Source organism: Scyliorhinus torazame, chromosome 4, assembly GCF_047496885.1.
Source record: "Scyliorhinus torazame isolate Kashiwa2021f chromosome 4, sScyTor2.1, whole genome shotgun sequence".
Classification (NCBI taxonomy): domain Eukaryota; kingdom Metazoa; phylum Chordata; class Chondrichthyes; order Carcharhiniformes; family Scyliorhinidae; genus Scyliorhinus; species Scyliorhinus torazame.
Genome location: NC_092710.1, coordinates 66,096,077 through 66,113,214, shown reverse-complemented (window position 1 = coordinate 66,113,214; position 17,138 = coordinate 66,096,077). Strand labels below are relative to the sequence as shown.

Sequence of the window (17,138 nt, the reverse complement as noted above, 5' to 3'; positions counted from 1 at the left end):
TTCTGATCTCTTCTTCCCATACGGGACCCTGTCCTACTCTACTGGTCGCTGCGACCTCGAATTCTTGGGGGTTCATAAGGCGTTCCATTTCCTTCATTGCCATTTTTCTCTATCTCTGTGGTCTCTACCGAATTTGGAAAGGGGGTGATAAAGTGGTGATGCAAACACGGGTACGGCTTATGCTAATATCCGGCCTACAAAACTCCCGACAGTTTCACGCAACAAAATCTCTCAGGATTACCTTCTAGCCCTGTTAGTACGCACACTTCCGAATCGTGGAGACTTGATCACTATCGTTCTTACACTTGTGGTTTTTCAGTTTCCAATTAGATTCCAATTCAAATTTGTGCTCTCTCGGAGTGACTAGGCCATATCTAGGTCGAGTCTCATCAGAGGTCGCCAGTAAATGTTCCTCTCATTATTTGGTTCTAAATATGGCGGTCAATATGGTCGTCTTCCCTAATCCTAATTACGTTCGCTTTAGAGTCGCCAGGTATCTTTCGATACCGCCACAAGTTTCAAACCCGAATACTGATCAAAGAGCCGATACACCAGTTAGTTAGCTCAAAGTCAATACTATTTATTTACACACACAGCAATCTACTCATGCACAAAATACTACAGACTAAACTATCACTACTGCTAAAGCCTATACTTAGCTTCGGGTGCCCACTCAGTCAGAGGAACAATGGCTGTTGTTCGGATCTGAGGCTGCTTGGGTCGAAGTGGTGAAGCGGAACAGCTAAGGTCGTCCGTCTGGTAGTGACCGTTGACCTTGGACTTCCTTGCTTCTGGCGTAGCTGGTGGAAGGGTCTCTCCGCTTTGAGAGCCAATTCCAAGAGAGCGATTCTCTCCTGGGGCCTTCTATACCCGAAGGGGCTTCGGTGCTTTTGGGCGGGCCTTGAACTTGGCCGCAATCAATTGGGCTGTAACTTTATCACTTGTATTGATCGTGACCAAAGAAGGGGTGGGTGCCCTGATGGCTGGGCGTGTCCTAGCTGGCCTTTGGTCTGGCTTTGTTTGTGCTTTCGGTTTGGGGAACTGGTGCCGTGAGGTCTGGAGCCAGATCGGTTACTCGAGTATCTCCCTTTGTTCCTGGAGATGGGCCATCAATATGCTAATGGTCCTACAGTTTCATTCTCGTCTGGGAGCTGCGGTTCCAATACACGGACAGGCTCTGTGCCTGCCTGCTTTCTTAGCATTCTCCATAGTTCCCTGCAATCTTTGCAAACATCCATTTTGTATTCTGGAAGTGGCCATCCCTGATGGCTACAAGTGTTAGGATGGGGGAGGGGGGTTGTTTTTGTGTTATAATGTTTTTCCAAGTTAAAATGTTAAAACCTTGAATAAATATACTTTAAAATAAAAAGGAAGCCTTTGGTCCCTTTTTGGGGGGAAATTGAGGGGGCAGTCGGTAGTAGTGGGGGTTAGTTGGCGGGTGCTTTCGGAAGGCAGGGGGTAGCAGTATTCCAGCACAAGTTGAGGGGGTGCGGGGAGAGGTCGTGGTCATTACTAACAAGGCAGAAGCAGTTCGAATTCTGCTCCATTTTTATGGATACCTATTACTGCAAGACAGTCAGAACAATCTGAAGTTTGCAATTTAATTTGGAGTATGAGATGGTTCCCAAAAGACACTTGAACTTCGAGGGCATTTGAAATATAATCCTTATAACTGGGTGAATGGAACTTGTGGACCTTTACAAAAACTGCCTTTACTCTGACTCCTGTTATTTCTCTCTGTCAGTGCCACAGATTTTTTGTGCCGAGGTTTGGGCGAATAAAGAGACAATGTACCCTCTGAGGTCCCCTCCTCCTCAGTGGTGGACTGCTGTTCTCCAGTCACCATAGCCTTTGAATTGTGAGAGAGAGATGAGTGATGAGAGGGTTCCAACACATCCTTCAGACATCTCTATTTGACCAGTAATGGACACGTAAACACCATGTTTTGAGCTCATCTGAAGGTCTCCCATGCCCATTCATATGACCCCTCACTCTCACAGCTCTACAACTCAATTCACCATCATCGATTTCCCACCTTGTCTCCAGGACTTCCAGACTTTGTCTTCTTTGGGCGTAACAATAGGAAGTTCTGGATGCTGCCACCTGTCTTCCCATAGGCTGTGTGTTCTCTTCTACAAATACATAAATTTCCATTGTTACTCACCCATCAAAGACATACACCATCCTATTTAGGTGAGAGCGTGATTGTGCATTTTGGCACCACAGAGATGCCTCCATGCATGTGACCACTCAGTTGTGGCAGTTCAGGAGTCAACACTGACTGAGAGGACCCTTCACAGAGAGGCTGACATGCTTCTGACAGCGAGTACGCCTGACTGGGCATTGCCAGTGACGGGGTGGCATTCCTTTTCTACCAACTTCAATTTCATCCTTAATTCACATGTAAGGCTCTAAACTTAACATTGTGCACAACATTCATAGCCGTTATCTTTGCCCCCATCGCGGACTTCCCAGCGGTGAATTCTCGCATCAGAGGGAACAACTGTGAAAAGATCTACCAAGGCCATTGAAGAAGCAGGGACGAGGCTTCCGGTGGCAGCCATGGAGGAGTAGGTCGTGCATTCGGCAGCTCCCGTCTGGAGCCGACTCTCAGACCTTTTACAGGAATTTCCATAGACTTTTTGGGGCAGTCTGGTAAAGCGAACACTGACAAAAGGATTCCCTCTCGACTTCCGGTTGCGGCTATGCGGAGCTAAGCCGCACGATTCAGCAGCTCCCGCTACCACGGACTTTCGGGCTCGTTGGTGGAGCCCCAACGGAACTTTTTTTTTTTTTGACGCAGCCCGTGGCGAAGAGAAGAGAGAGGTCCCCCTCCAACTTCTATGAAACGGACCAGAAGTGTAACGGCCAAAGGAGCGGCACTGGAGCAACGGGAGAAGCGAGGGGAAGAAAACAAAATGGCGGCGGCCAGGGACAAAGAGCAGCTGCAGGAGTTCAGCAAGCGCTGCTTCGAGGAGCAGCGCGAGGAGATGCGCAAGGAGATGTTGGCGCCTATGCTTTCGGCAATTGAAGGACTCGGGATCACCCAGAAGGCCCACGAAGCTAAGATCCAGGAGGTACAGAAAAGAGTCAGTCAGAACGAGGACGAGCTCGTGGGCCTGGCGGTGAGAGTGGAGCAGAACGAGGCGCTACACAAGAGGTGGGCGGGAAGACTCGAAGATCTGGAGAACAGGTCGAGGAAAAAGAATCTGCAAATCCTGGGTCTCCCTGAGGGAGTGGAGGGGGCTGATGCTGGGGCATACGCGAGCACGATGCTCGAGGCGATGATGGGCACGAAGGCCCCTTCGAGGCCGCTGGAGTTGACGGGGCACATTGAGTGCTGGCGAAGAAGCCCTAGGCAAATGAGCCACCAAGGGCGATGGTGGTGAGGTTCCCCCGGTTCACGGACAGAGAATGGGTCCTGAGATGGGCCAAGTAGTGGAGCAGTAAGTGGGGCAATGCAGAGATCCGAATATACCCGGACTGGAGCACGGAGGTTGCAAAGCGGAGAGCGGGTTTCAACCGGGCCAAAGCGGCGTTGTACCTGAAAGAAGTGAAATGCGGAATGCTGCAGCCAAGCGCGACTGTGGGTCACATACAAGGGCCAACATGATTACTTCGAAACGCCTGAAGAGGCGTGGACCTTTGTACAAGCCGAAAGGTTGGACTGTAACTGAGGGTTTGTGAGGGTGGGGGGGATGTTTTGAGGTTTGATGTGTGATGGTTGTTGTATATAGGGGGTCAATCACGTGCAGGAAATGTTACATGGGCTGGGGGAGAGAGACAAGGCCGGGGTCAGCAGGCATCAGCTGACTTATGGGAGTGACATGGGGGGAGCAAAAAAGCTAGACAGGGGTCTAGCGGAGGGGGGAAAAGGGGGGGAAGGGTTGCTGCTGCACTGGCCGAAAGGGAATGGGACACAGAAGAGGTGGTCGGGATGGGGGTCCCCTCTCTGGGGGACTGGAGTGTGAGGGAGGCGTGGATACGGGACTGGCCCAGAAAAGGAGATGACTAGTCGGCGGGGCGTGGGGGGGGGGGGGGGGCTGAGAGCCCCTCCAATCCGGCTGATAACGTGGAATGTGAGGGGCCTGAATGGGCTGGTGAAGAGGGTTCAAGTGTTCGCGCACTTGAAGGGACTGAAGGCGGACGTGTCCATGCTCCAAGAGACACACCTGAAGGTGGCGGACCAGGTCAGGCTAAGAAAGGGATGGGTAGGACAGGTATTCAACTCGGGATTGGACGCGAAGAATAGAGGGGTGGCAATATTGGTGGGAAAGCAGGTGTCATTTGAGGCCAAGACTATTGTAGCGGACAATGGAGGGCGATATGTAATGGTGAGCGCTAGGCTGCAAGGGCCGTGGGTGGTATTGGTAAACGTATACGCCCCGAACTGGGATGATGCAGGATTCATGAAGCGCATGTTGGGGCGCATTCCGGACCTGGAGATAGGATGCCTGATAATGGGAGGGGACCTTAATACAGTGTTGGATCCAGCACTGGACCGCTCCAAATCAAGGACTGGAAAGAGGCCGGCGGCGGCAAAGGTACTTTGGGCGCTTATGGATCAGATGAGGGGAGTGGACCCATGGCGGTTTGCAAGGCCGCAGGCCAGGGAATTTTCTTTCTTCTCCCATGTACACAAAGCCTACTCCCGGATAGATTTCTTTGTTCTGGGTAGGGCTCTCATCCCGAGGGTGGAGGGACGGAGTATTCGGCTATAGCCGTTTCGGACCATGCCCCGCATTGGGTGGTACTGGAGCTGGGAGAGGAGAGGGACCAACGCCCGTTGTGGCGGCTGGATGTGGGACTGCTGGCGGACGAGGTGGTGTGTGGGGAGGTGAGGGGGTGTATTGAAAGGTACTTGGAGGCGAACGACAACGGGGAGGTGCGGGTGGGGGTGTTATGGGAGGCGTTGAAGGTGGTGATCAGGGGATAGCTAATTTCCATTAGGGCTCATAGGGAGAAGACAGAGGGTATGGAAAGGGAGAGGTTAGTGGGGGAGATTTTGAGAGTGGACAGGAGATACGCAGAGGCCCCAGAGGAAAGATTACTTGGGGAAAGACGACGGCTCAAGACGGGGTTTGACCTGTTGACCACAGGGAAGGCGGAGGCACAGTGGAGGAATGCGCAGGGGGCGACCTACGAGTATGGGGAAAAGGCTAGTCGGATGCTGGCACACCAGCTCCGTAAGAGGATGGCAGCGAGGGAAATAGGGGGAGTCAAAGATGGAAGGGGAGCCACGATTCAGAGTGCGACGAAAATAAACGAGGTATTCAAGGCCTTTTATGAAGAGCTGTACATTTCCCAGCCCCCAGCGGGGTAAGGGGATGAGACGATTCCTAGATCACCTGAGATTCCCGAGGGTGGAGGAGCAAGAGGTGGCTGGTTTGGGGGCACCAATTGAGTTGGAGGAGCTGAGCATGGGATTGGGGAGCATGCAGGCGGGGAAGGGACCGGACGGATTCCCGGTGGAGTTCTACAGTAAGTACGCAGACCTGTTGGCCCCGCTACTGATGAGGACCTTTAATGAGGCAAGAGAGGAGGGGACACTGCCCCTAACAATGTAGGAAGCGACAATTTATTTGATCCTAAAGCGGGAGAAGGACCCACTGCAATGTGGATCGTACAGGCCGCTTTCGCTCCTCAATGTGGATGCAAAGTTGCTGGCAAAAGTGCTGGCCACGAGGATCGAGGACTGTGTCCCGGGGGTAATCCACGAGGACCAGACGGGATTTGTAAATGGCAGGCAACTAAACACCAATGTGCGGCGGCTCTTAAACGTGATAATGATGCCATCGGAGGAGGGAGAGGCGGAGATAGTGGCAGCTATGGACGCGGAGAAGGCCTTTGACCGAGTAGAGTGGGAGTACCTCTGGGAGGTGCTGCGTAGGTTTGGGTTCGGGGTAGGGTTTATCAATTGGGTTAAGCTCCTTTAAGGAGCCCCGATGGCGAGTGTAGTGACGAACCGGCGGAGGTCGGAGTACTTTCCACTGTACTGAGGGACGAGGCAGGGGTGCCCCCTGTCCCCCCTGTTGTTCGCATTGGCGATCGAACCATTGGCCATGTCATTGAGGGAGTCTAATGAATGGAAGGGGGTGGTCCGAGCGGGAGAAGAGCATCGGGTGTCGCTATATGCGGATGACCTGTTGCTGTACGTGGCGGATCCAATGTAGGAGATGGTGGAGGTCATGCAGACTCTAAGGGAGTTTGGGGAGATTTCAGGCTATAAGCTCAATGTAGGGAAGAGTGAGCTCTTTGTATTACAGGCGGGGGACCAAGAAAGAGGGATAGGGGACCTACCGCTGACGAGGACGGAGGGGAGCTTTCGGTATCTGGGGATCCAGATAGCCAGGAGTTGGGGGACCCTACATGAATTGAATCTGACGAGGTTGCTGGAGCAAATGGAGGAGGATTTCAAAAGATGGGACATGTTACCACTCTCGCTGGTGGGTAGAGTGCAGTCGGTCAAAATGGTGGTCCTTCCGAGGTTTCTGTTTGTGTTTCAGTGCCTTCCCATCTTGATCACTAAGGCCTTTTTTAAGAGAGTAGGCAGGAGTATTATGGGGTTTGTGTGGGCGAATAAGACCCCGAGAGTAAGGAGAGAGTTCCTGGAACGCAGTAGGGACCGAGGAGGGTTGGCGCTGCCAAACCTGGGGAGCTACTACTGGGCAGCAAATGTGGCGATGATCCGCAAGTGGGTTATGGAGGGAGAGGGGGCGGCATGGAAGAGGATGGAGATGGCGTCCTGTAAAGGAACGAGCATGGGGGCGTTGGTGACGGCACCACTGCCGCTCTTGCCGACAAAGTATACAACGAGCCCGGTGGTGGCGGCAACGCTAAGGATCTGGGGCCAGTGGAGACGGCACCGGTGTGCAATGGGAGCATCGGTGTTGTCCCGGATCAGGGGTAACCACCTGTTTGTCCCGGGGAAGATGGACGGGGGGTTCCAGAGCTGGCATCGGGCGGGGATTGGAAGAATGGGGGACCTGTTCATCGACGGGACGTTTGCGAGCCTAGGGGCACTGGAGGAGAATTTCGAGTTACCCCCGGGAAATGCCTTTAGATATATGCAGGTGAGGGCTTTTGTGAGGCGACAGGTGAGGGAATTCCCGTTGCTCCCGGCACAAGAAGTTCAAGATAGGGTGATCTCGGGTGTATGGGTCGGGGAGGGCAAGGTGTCGGAAATACACCAGGAGTTGAAAGAAGAGGGGGAAGCGCTGGTAGAAGAGTTGAAGGTTAATAGGGAGGAGGAGATCGAGGAAGGTCTGTGGGCTGATGCCCTAGGGAGGGTTAATTCCTCCTCCTCGTGGGCCAGGCTCAGCCTGATACAATTTAAGGTGGTCCACCGAGCGCACTTGATGGGGGCGAGGTTGAGTAGGTTCTTTGGGGTAGAGGACAGATGTGGAAGGTGCTCAGGGAGCCTGGCGAACCATGTCCATATGTTTTGGTCATGCCCGGCACTGGAGGGGTTCTGGAGAGGAGTGGCAGGTGCAATATCTCAGGTGTGAAATTCCGGGTCAAGCCAAGCTGGGGCTTGCAATATTTGGAGTAGTGGACGAACCGGGAGTGCAGTAGGCGAAAGAGGCCGGCATTCTGGCCTTTGCGTCCCTAGTAGCTTGGTGAAGGATATTGCTAATGTGGAAGGAGGCGAAGCCCCCCAGCCTGGAGGCCTGGATAAATGATATGGCTGGGTTCATAATGTTGGAGAGGATTAAGTTTGCCTTGAGAGGGTCTGCGCAGGGGTTCTTCAGGTGGTGGCAACCATTCCGAGACTATCTCGCGGAGCGTTAGAGGAAGGTCGGTCAGCAGCAGCAGCAACCTTGGGGCGGGGGGGGGGCGGGGTGGGGGGGGGAAGGGGGGACTGCCTGTGAGGGTGGATGAGCAAGAGATAACATGAAGGGTTGGGGAAACTGGCACGTACGGGTGAGGGCCAGTGTACAAAGCTGTGTAAATATATCATTTTGCCATGTATATATCGTGCTCTGCGCGATTTATCTTTTTTTTTTGTTACGAGGGGGTCTGGTTATTGTTTGTATGGGAGAAAAATTGTGTTAAAAAGCTTTAATAAATATATTTTTTAAAAAAAATCTTTGCCCCCAGCATGCACTCCGTTTCTTTACTGTCAAGCCTCCAACCCGACACAGTATTGACACAGGTTTAGGGTACGGTGTGCTGTGCTTTGTCCTGCACCATCACCACTTTTGTCACGTTAGTCACACCTGCACTTTCATATTGTTCTTTCCTGCTTCGCCCCCACTTCCCTGTTGCTTAATACCTGTCATTTCCTAGCTCTAATGTAAGCTCATCAATCTGAAACATATACTGTTTCTCCCTTCTCAGATATTGTCAGACCCATTGAATATTTCCCGAAGATTATTTATCTTTCGCAAATGTGGCGCCATTTGTATTTTGCTTTTATATTTTTAAACTTGTGTTTCTGGAATATTTCACAATCTACATTATTCCTGTTGTTATAGTGTTCTTTAAAAAACAGGGATGTACCCTGATTCCTGTTATGTTTATCCATCTGATTCCAGGCTGAATGATAATACTCTCACATATTCTTGTGCTGAGGATCTCGCCTCCGTGCTCAATACAAACCAGTCACTGACAGACCTGAACCTGAGTGATAATAACCTGGGAGATTCAGGAGTGAAATTACTGTCTGTGACTCTGAGGAATCCAGATTGTAAAATACAGACACTGGAGTAAGTACCAGACTGTGTGAGATTGTATTTATAATAACTTGATACCTAACAATATACTTTGAGCACTCTTATTAGAGTAATAAATAAACACTGTCAATTATTATCAGTGTCAGTATTAAAGGGTCATAACTTCCATGGAGTGACAATCAGAGTCAGATTGTCAATCCACTTATCATTATTTACTCTGAAATCTTTTTTTTCCCTCTTTTTAAAAAAATTAGCGTACCCAATTCATTTTTTCCAATTTAAGGGGCAATTTAGCGTGACCAATCTACCTGCACATCTTTGGGTTGTGGGGGTAAAACCCACGCAACATGGAGAATGTGCAAACTCCACACAGACAGTGACCCAGAGCCGAGATCGAGCCTGGGACCTCGGCGCTGTGAGGTAGCAATGCTAACCACTGCGCCACCGTGCTGCCCTCTATTTGCTCTGAAATCTAACCACACCTTCCTCACCCCACCTTCCTACTTGGGCTGGGTGAGAAAGGTGGAATGCAGCAGGTTCCAGAATCCTTTAGTTGAGTGGAGGAGAGTCAAAAGTAAGGAATATCTTGACAGAAATCTTTTTATCCTCACTGGCTACAGGTGAGGTCCCAGAGGACTGGAGAATAGCTAATGTTGTTCCTTTGTTTAAGAAGGTTAGCAAGGATAATCCAGGGATTTATAGGCCGGTGAACTTTACATCAGTGGTTGGGACATTATTGGAAAGGGTTCTTCAGATAGGATTTACCCCCATTTGGAAGCAAGTGGAAGTAATAACGAGAGGGAGCATGGTTTTGTGAAGGGGAGAGGTTGTGTCTCACTAACTTGACGAGTTTTTTGAGGAAGTGACAAAGATGATTGATAAAGGTAGGGCAGTGGATGTTGCCAACATGGATTTTAGTAAGGCCTTTGACAAGGTCCCTCATGGCAGACTGGTACAGAAGGTGAAGTCACATGGGATTAGAGATGAGCTGGCAAGATGGATATAGAATTGGCTCGGTCTTCGGAGACAAAGAGGGTAGCAGTGGAAGGGTGATTTCCTGAATGGAGGGCTGTGACTAGTGGTGTTCAGCAGGGATCAGTGCTGGGACCTTTGCTGTTGTGTGTATGAATTTTTTGAATGAAAATATAACTGATCTGATTAGGTATTTTGCGGTTGACACAAAGGTTGGTGGAAATGCAGATCGCGATGGGGACTGTCAGAGGGTACAGCAGGATATAGATCGGTTAGAGACTTGGGCGGAAAGAAAGCAGATGGAGTTTAATCCGGACAAATGTTAGGTAATGCATTTTGGAGGGTCTAATACAGGTGGGGAATATATATTAAATGGCAGAACCCTTAAGTGCATTGACAGAAGGATCTGGGTATACAGGTCTACGGGTCACTGAAAGTGGCAAGGCAGGTGAAGAATTATATAATTTACAGTGCAGAAGGAGGCTATTCAGCCCATTGAGTCTGCACCGGCCCTAACAGAGAGCTCCCTACTGAAGCTCGCGTATCTACCCTATCCCCGTAACCCAGTAATCCCCCACTTCTAAAGGCACTCAGGGCAATTTAGCATGGCCAATGCACCTAACCCGCACATCTTTGGACCATCCAAATTACCTAACAGCATGTCTTTCGGGACTTCTGGGAGGAAACCGGAGCACCTGGAGGAAACCCACGCAGACACGGGGAGAACGTGCAGACTCTGCACAGACAGTGACCCAGCCGGGAATCGAACCTGGGACCCTGGAGCTGAAAATCAACTGTGCTAACCACTATGCTACTGTGCTGCCCTTAGAAGGTAGTTAAGAAGACATACGGCATGCTTGCCTTCATCGGGCGGGGCATTGAATATGAAAATTGGCAAGTCATGCACAGCTGCAGAGAACCTTAGTTAGGCCACACTTGGAATATAAGCGTTCAATTATGGTCGCCACACTACCAGAAGCATGTGGAGGCTTTGGAGAGGTTACAGAAGAGGTTCATGAGGATATTGCCTGATATGGAGGCCATCATGTATGACGAGAGGTTGGATAAACTCAGTTTGTTCTCATTGGAACAACAGAGGTTGAGGGACAACATGATAGAAGTCTAAAAATGATGAGGGGCATGGACAAAGTAGATAGTCAGAAGATTTTTCCCAGGGTGGAAGAGTCAATTACTATGGGATATTGGTTTAAAGTGCGAGGGGCAAAGTTGAGAGGAGATGTGCGGGGGAGATTTTTTTACACACAGGGTAGTGGGTGCCTGAACACGCTGCTGGAGGGCATGGTGGAAGCAGGTAAGATTGTGAAGTTTAAGGGGCAGCTTGACAAATACGTGAATAGGATGGGAATAGAGGGGTACAGACCCCAGAAGTGTAGAAGGTTTTAGTTTAGACGGGCAATTATCAGTGCCGCACTTCTCTTTATTCTTTGAAGCTATACTTAGTTTTTAGAGGGTTGTGAGATCAGTCGGTGGTATTTTGGGGATTTGTCAGGGGAGAGGGGTGAGAGTTAGTTCTGAATGGGTGGGTGTACGCGGTGGTGGTGTCATGGGAAGGCGGGAACTGGTGCAATCTCATGGAGTGTGTCGGGACAGGTAACAGTCAGTGCTATAGAAGTTAGGATTGGTTTTAATTTTGCTCAACTTTTCTCTTACCATGTAAGAGTCCTTCCTGCTTATTTGCTTTGTCCTATTTCTTTTATGTTATTTTATTATTTTGTCTGTGGAGCCACAATCAGATTGTATCTTTAAGCTGAAGACTCAAGGTTGAAGCGCTTGCTTGTCAGGACACTGTTTTCCCAGGTTTTGTTCTTAGCCAGACTCCTCGACATCAAATGGATCTTGGGAACCAGGTTTGCAAGGAGTCGGATTGATTGGTTGGCTGGCAACCGATGGGTTGGCCAGGGACAGTGTTCTGCCTGACAATGGTCAGTGATTGGTTCCTGTGTGATTCTTCCTGTAAGAACTGGGCAGAAACGTTTAGACTTTGGAAGTGAAATGATCTCTCTCGCTCACTCTCTCTCTCTCTCTCTCTGCTTGCTGAAGTGAAAGAACTGCTTTATTGTTCTGAAGGCATTAAGTGCCCGGCACATCCTTTGCTGTGATCTTGGAATGTGCTGAGTCTGTGGAGAAGATAGACAACCTTGCCAGAGAAACCATCTGTGAAGGAAGAAGCATCAAAACGACAGTTGAACTCCAGAACGACACTAACCAGAAGTCATCCTCGTGCATCAAAGATCCTTATTCTTTTATTTTGTTTCACATTTTCTTTCCCTTTCCCCTCTGTTGATTGTGTGGGGGTAGTTAGAAAGGGTGGGGGGGGGGGGGGGGGGGGAGGGGGAAATGTGTATTTGGCATTACATTTTCTGTTGGTTTAATTCTAATACTGTACATAGTAAAAAGTTACTTGTGTTAAAGGTTCAATCCTGGTTACTGCAGTTTATTGGGTTCAACCAAGGACCTCGTGTATTTTAAAGAAATCTTATTTTACGTTGTAGCGCACAAAGACTCACGAGTGACGAATAGAGATTAAGTCGACGAGGCTTTATTAAGCGTAACTTGTTCCCCGCAGTTCAGTAACAGACTGGCCTGCGGGGGAAAACTCCTGGTTCTTATACTCCGCCTTCAGGGCGGAGCTAGAGGTCAATAGCCAACCAGGACCCGGGATCTGTCAGCCAATGACATCACGGCTTCACAGTCCCACATGACTCCTAATGCATACTACCACATTCACCCCTTGTTAAAAATGAACCCGGCGGGGTGGTGCTTCGCATGGTGGTAGAGGTTTACAAGGCTGGTCCTGGGAGGAAAAACTTTTGCCATCACAGTATGTACAGGGTTTTTTTTTTGTGTTGAACTATTTACAGTATTTTGTCATCACAGTATGTACAGGGTTTTTTTTTGTTTTGAACTATTTACAGTATTCGTAGGAGGGAAAAAAGGGAAAAAATTCTCGTTAAAGTCCACAACATTCAATGTTACACCGATGCCACAAGTCGGTCGGGCGGTCTGGTCGTCCTTGTCGATCGCCTCAGCCCCGGTGGTGGTGGTGCTTGATCCAGTGTTGTCGCCTCCGGGAGCTTTACGGTTTCTGCTTCAGCTTCACTTCTGGTCGGACCTGGGAGGAGGACCGATCCTCCCGGGAAGGGGGCTGTCGCGGGGTGCGCCGGTGGCAGGGAGGGGGTGATTGGTGTCGGGGGGGGGGGGGGGTGCGTGTTGCCGGCGGGCGCCAGATCTCGCAGGGAGACCGTGTCCTGTCGGCCGTCGGGGTACTCCACGTAGGCGTACTGCGGGTTCGCGTGGAGGAGGTGAACCCTCTCGACCAACGGGTCCGACTTGTGCGCCCGCACATGTTTCCGGAGCAAGATGGGTCCTGGGGCCGCCAGCCAGGTCGGCAGCGACGTTCCAGAGGAGGACTTCCTGGGGAAGACAAGGAGGCGCTCATGAGGCGTTTGGTTAGTAGTGGTACACAGTAGCGACCGGATGGAGTGGAGGGCGTCCGGGAGGACCTCCTGCCACCGTGAAACTGGGAGATCCCTGGACCGTAGGGCCAGTAGGACGGTCTTCCAGACCGTGCCGTTCTCCCTCTCTACTTGCCCGTTCCCCCGGGGGTTGTAGCTGGTCGTCCTGCTCGAGGCTATACCCTTGCTGAGCAGGAACTGGCGCAGCCCGTCACTCATGAAGGAGGACCCCCTGTCGCTATGGACGTATGCGGGTCAACCGAACAGTGTGAATATGGTGTTAAGGGCTTTAATGACTATGGCCGCTGTCATGTCAGGGCAGGGGATGGCGAAGGGGAAACGGGAGTACTCGTCCACCACGTTCAGTAATTACGTGTTGGGGTCGGTGGAGGGGAGGGGCCCTTTGAAATCCAGACTGATGCGTTCAAAGGGACGGGAGGCCTTGATCAGGTGCGCACTATCCGGCCTGAAAAAATGCGGTTTGCACTCTGCGCAGATGTGGCAGTTCCTTGTGACTGTACGACCTCCTCCACGGAGTAAGGGAGGTTGCGGGACTTTATAAAATGGGAGAACCGAGTGACCCCCCGGGTGACAGAGGTCCTCGTGGAGGGTTTGGAGACGGTTAATTTGTGCGTTGGCACATGTGCCGCGGGATAGGGCATCGGACGGTTCGTTCAGCTTTCCGGGACAGTACAAGATCTCATAGTTGAAGGTGGAGAGTTCGATCCTCCATCTTAAGATCTTGTCATTTTTAATTTTGCTGCGCTGTGCATTATCGAACATGAAAGCTACTGACCGTTGGTCAGTGAGGAGAGTGAATCTCCTGCCGGCCAGGTAATGCCTCCAATGTCGCACAGCTTCCACTATGGCTTGGGCTTCCTTTTCCACTGAGGAGTGGCGGATTTCTGAGGCGTGGAGGGTTCGGGAGAAAAAGGCCACGGGTCTGCCCGCTTGATTAAGGGTGGCCGCTAGAGCTACATCGGAGGCGTTGCTCTCGACCTGGAAGGGGAGGGACTCGTCGATGGCGCGCATCGTGGCCTTTGCGATATCCGCTTTGATGCGGCTGAAGGCCTGGCAAGCCTCCGTCGACAGAGGGAAGGTCGTGGTCTGTATTAGGGGGCAGGCCTTGTCTGCGTACTGGGGGACCCACTGGGCATAATATGAAAAGAACCCCAGGCAGCGTTTTAGGGCTTTTGAGCAGTGAGGGAGGGAAAATTCCATGAGGGGGCGCATACGTTCGGGGTCGGGGCCTATTATCCCATTACGCACTACATATCCCAAGATGGCTAGCCGGTTTGTGCTAAAAACGCACTTGTCCTCATTGTATGTGAGGTTCAAGGCTTTAGCGGTCTGGAGGAAATTTTGGAGGTTGGCGTCGTGGTCATGCTGATCGTGGCCGCAGATGGTTACATTGTCGAGATACGGGAACGTGGCCTGCAACCCGTGTTGATCAACCATTCGGTCCATCTCTCGTTGGAAGACCGAGACCCCGTTTGTGATGCCAAATGGGACCCTTAGGAAGTGGTATAATCGCCCGTCTGCCTCGAAGGCTGTGTACTTGCGGTCACTTGGGCGGATGGGGAGCTGATGGTAGGTGGACTTGAGGTTCACGGTGGAGAAGACCTTATATTGGGCAATCCGATTGACCATGTCGGATATGCGGGGGAGAGGGTACGCATCTAACTGTGTGTACCTGTTGATGGTCTGGCTATAGTCTATGACCATCCTTTGCTTCTCCCCTGTCTTTACTACTACCACCTGTGCTCTCCAGGGACTATTGCTGGCCTGGATTATGCCTTCCTTCAGTAGCCGCTGGACTTCGGACCGAATGAATGTCCGGTCCTGGGCGCTGTACCGTCTGCTCCTAGTGACGACGGGTTTGCAATCCGGGGTGAGGCTTGCAAACAAGGATGGGGGCTCAACCTTGAGGGTTGCGAGGCCGCAGATAATGAGTGGGTGTATTGGGCCGCCGAATTTGAAAATTAGGCTCTGCAGATTGCACTGGAAGTCTAATCCCAGTAATGTGGGCGCGCAGAGTTGGGGAAGGACGTAGAGCCTGTAGTTTTTAAACTCCCTCCCTTGCACCGTTAGGGTCACTATGCAGAAGCCTTTGATCTGTACGGAGTGGGATGTTGCAGCTAGGGAAATCTTTTGCGCACTGGGACGGATGGTCAAAAAACAGCGTCTTACCGTGTCGGGGTGGATGAAGCTTTCTGTGCTCCCGGAGTCGACCAGGCATGGTGTCTCGTGCCCGTTTATCAGCACCGTTGTTGTCGTCGTCTGGAGCGTCCGGGGCCGTGCTTGGTCCAGCGTCATTGAGGCCAGACGTGGTCGTAGTGCTTCAGCGTCTTCTTCGAACCCCGTGGAGCCGTCGATGCTGGGGTCCATTGTTGCCGTCCAAGATGGCGGCGGGGGTGAACAAAATGGCCGCCCCCATGCATCGCACATGGCTGGGGGGTCACAAGATGGCGGCGGGGGTGGACAAAATGGCCGCCCCCATGCGTCGCACAGGGCTGGGGGGGTCCCAAGATGGCGGCGCCCCTCCTCCCCTCGTGGTGGCCGGAACCCAAAATGGCGGCGCCTGCGGGTTGTACATGGGGCGCTTGGGGGGGGGGGGGGGGAGGGGCGGGGGCGGGGGGGGGGGGGGGGGGGTTGGGGAGCGTTAGAAACGCGCAGGACTCCTTCTTCTCCGGGGCCAGCGGCGACCTCCCGGGACCGCCACACAGCCGCGAAATGGCCCTTTTTCCCGCAGCTCTTGCAAATCGTTGCGCGGGCCGGGCAGCGCTGCTGGGGGTGTTTCGCCTGGCCGCAGAAATAGCAGCGGGCTCCCCGGGACGACTTGGCGTCTGAACCACGCAAGCCTGTGAGGTGGGGGGGGGGGTTTGTCGCGACGGGGGTCCACGGAGCTCAAGGGGCTGCCGCGCGATCGGGACGCTACGCGCGGGCGTTTCGCGCGGCCACATCTAGTGAGGCTGCAAGGGCCCGTGCCTCTGGGAGTCCTAGTGACTCTTTTTCTAAAAGTCTTTGGCGGATTTGGGGAGAGTTTATACCAGCCACAAACGCATCGCGAATTAACATGTCCGTGTGTTAAATCGCGTTTACCGGCGGGCAGCTGCAGGCCCGTCCCAAAATTAGCAGCGCGGCGTAAAATTCGTCTAGCGATTCTCCGGGACTTTGCCGTCTCGTTGCGAGTTGGTAGCATGTGTAGATCTGGTTCACTGGGCGAACATAGATGCTTTTTAGTGCTGCGAACGCCGTCTGGAAATCCTCTGCGTCTTCTATGAGAGGGAAAATTTCCGGACTTACCCTCGAGTGCAGGACCTGTAGTTTCTGGTCTTCTGTGACCCGGCCGGGGTCCGTTCGGAGGTCTGCTTCGAAACAAGTCTGCCAGTGTTTAAAAACTGCTGCTGAGTTCACTGCGTGGGGGTTGATCCTCAGGCATTCCGGGATGATCCTGAGCTCCATAGTCCTTTAAGCACGCTAAATAAATTGTAGCGCACAAAGACTCATGAGAGACGAATAGAGATGAAGTCGATGAGGCTTTATTAAGCGTGACTTGTTCCCCCCAGTTCAGTAACAGACTGGCCTGCGGGGGAGAACTCCTGGTTCTTATACTCCGCCTTCAGGGCGGAGCTAGAGGTCAACAGCCAACCAGGACCCGGGATCTGTCAGCCAATGACCCGTGATCTATCACGGCTTCACAGTCCCACATGACCCCTAAAGGATACTACCACATATGTGTGTTGTGACTCCGGTTCAAGTGGTGCTGGAATTTACCGCGCATTAGCCTCGGGTGTTATCACAACTATTACTGTAAGACAGTTGAAATCATCAAGTTTACAATTTAAATTGGAGCATCAGATAGGTCCCATTACAAGGTGATTACCCATCAGAAGTTTGAATACCAGTGCAATTGCCATGCAGTCCTTACTTGGAGATTTTTGGGATCCCTGTGTGCACTTTTAGATGCCCTGAGGAATGGAAGTTCTTGCCAACAACTATATATTAACTCATC

At 51.8% G+C, this 17,138-nt stretch overlaps 1 pseudogene; it reads left to right on the top strand.

Moving 5' to 3' along the window:
* Positions 1 to 17,138, top strand: part of LOC140411382 (NACHT, LRR and PYD domains-containing protein 3-like) — a 219,801-nt pseudogene that overhangs the window by 178,235 nt on the left and 24,428 nt on the right.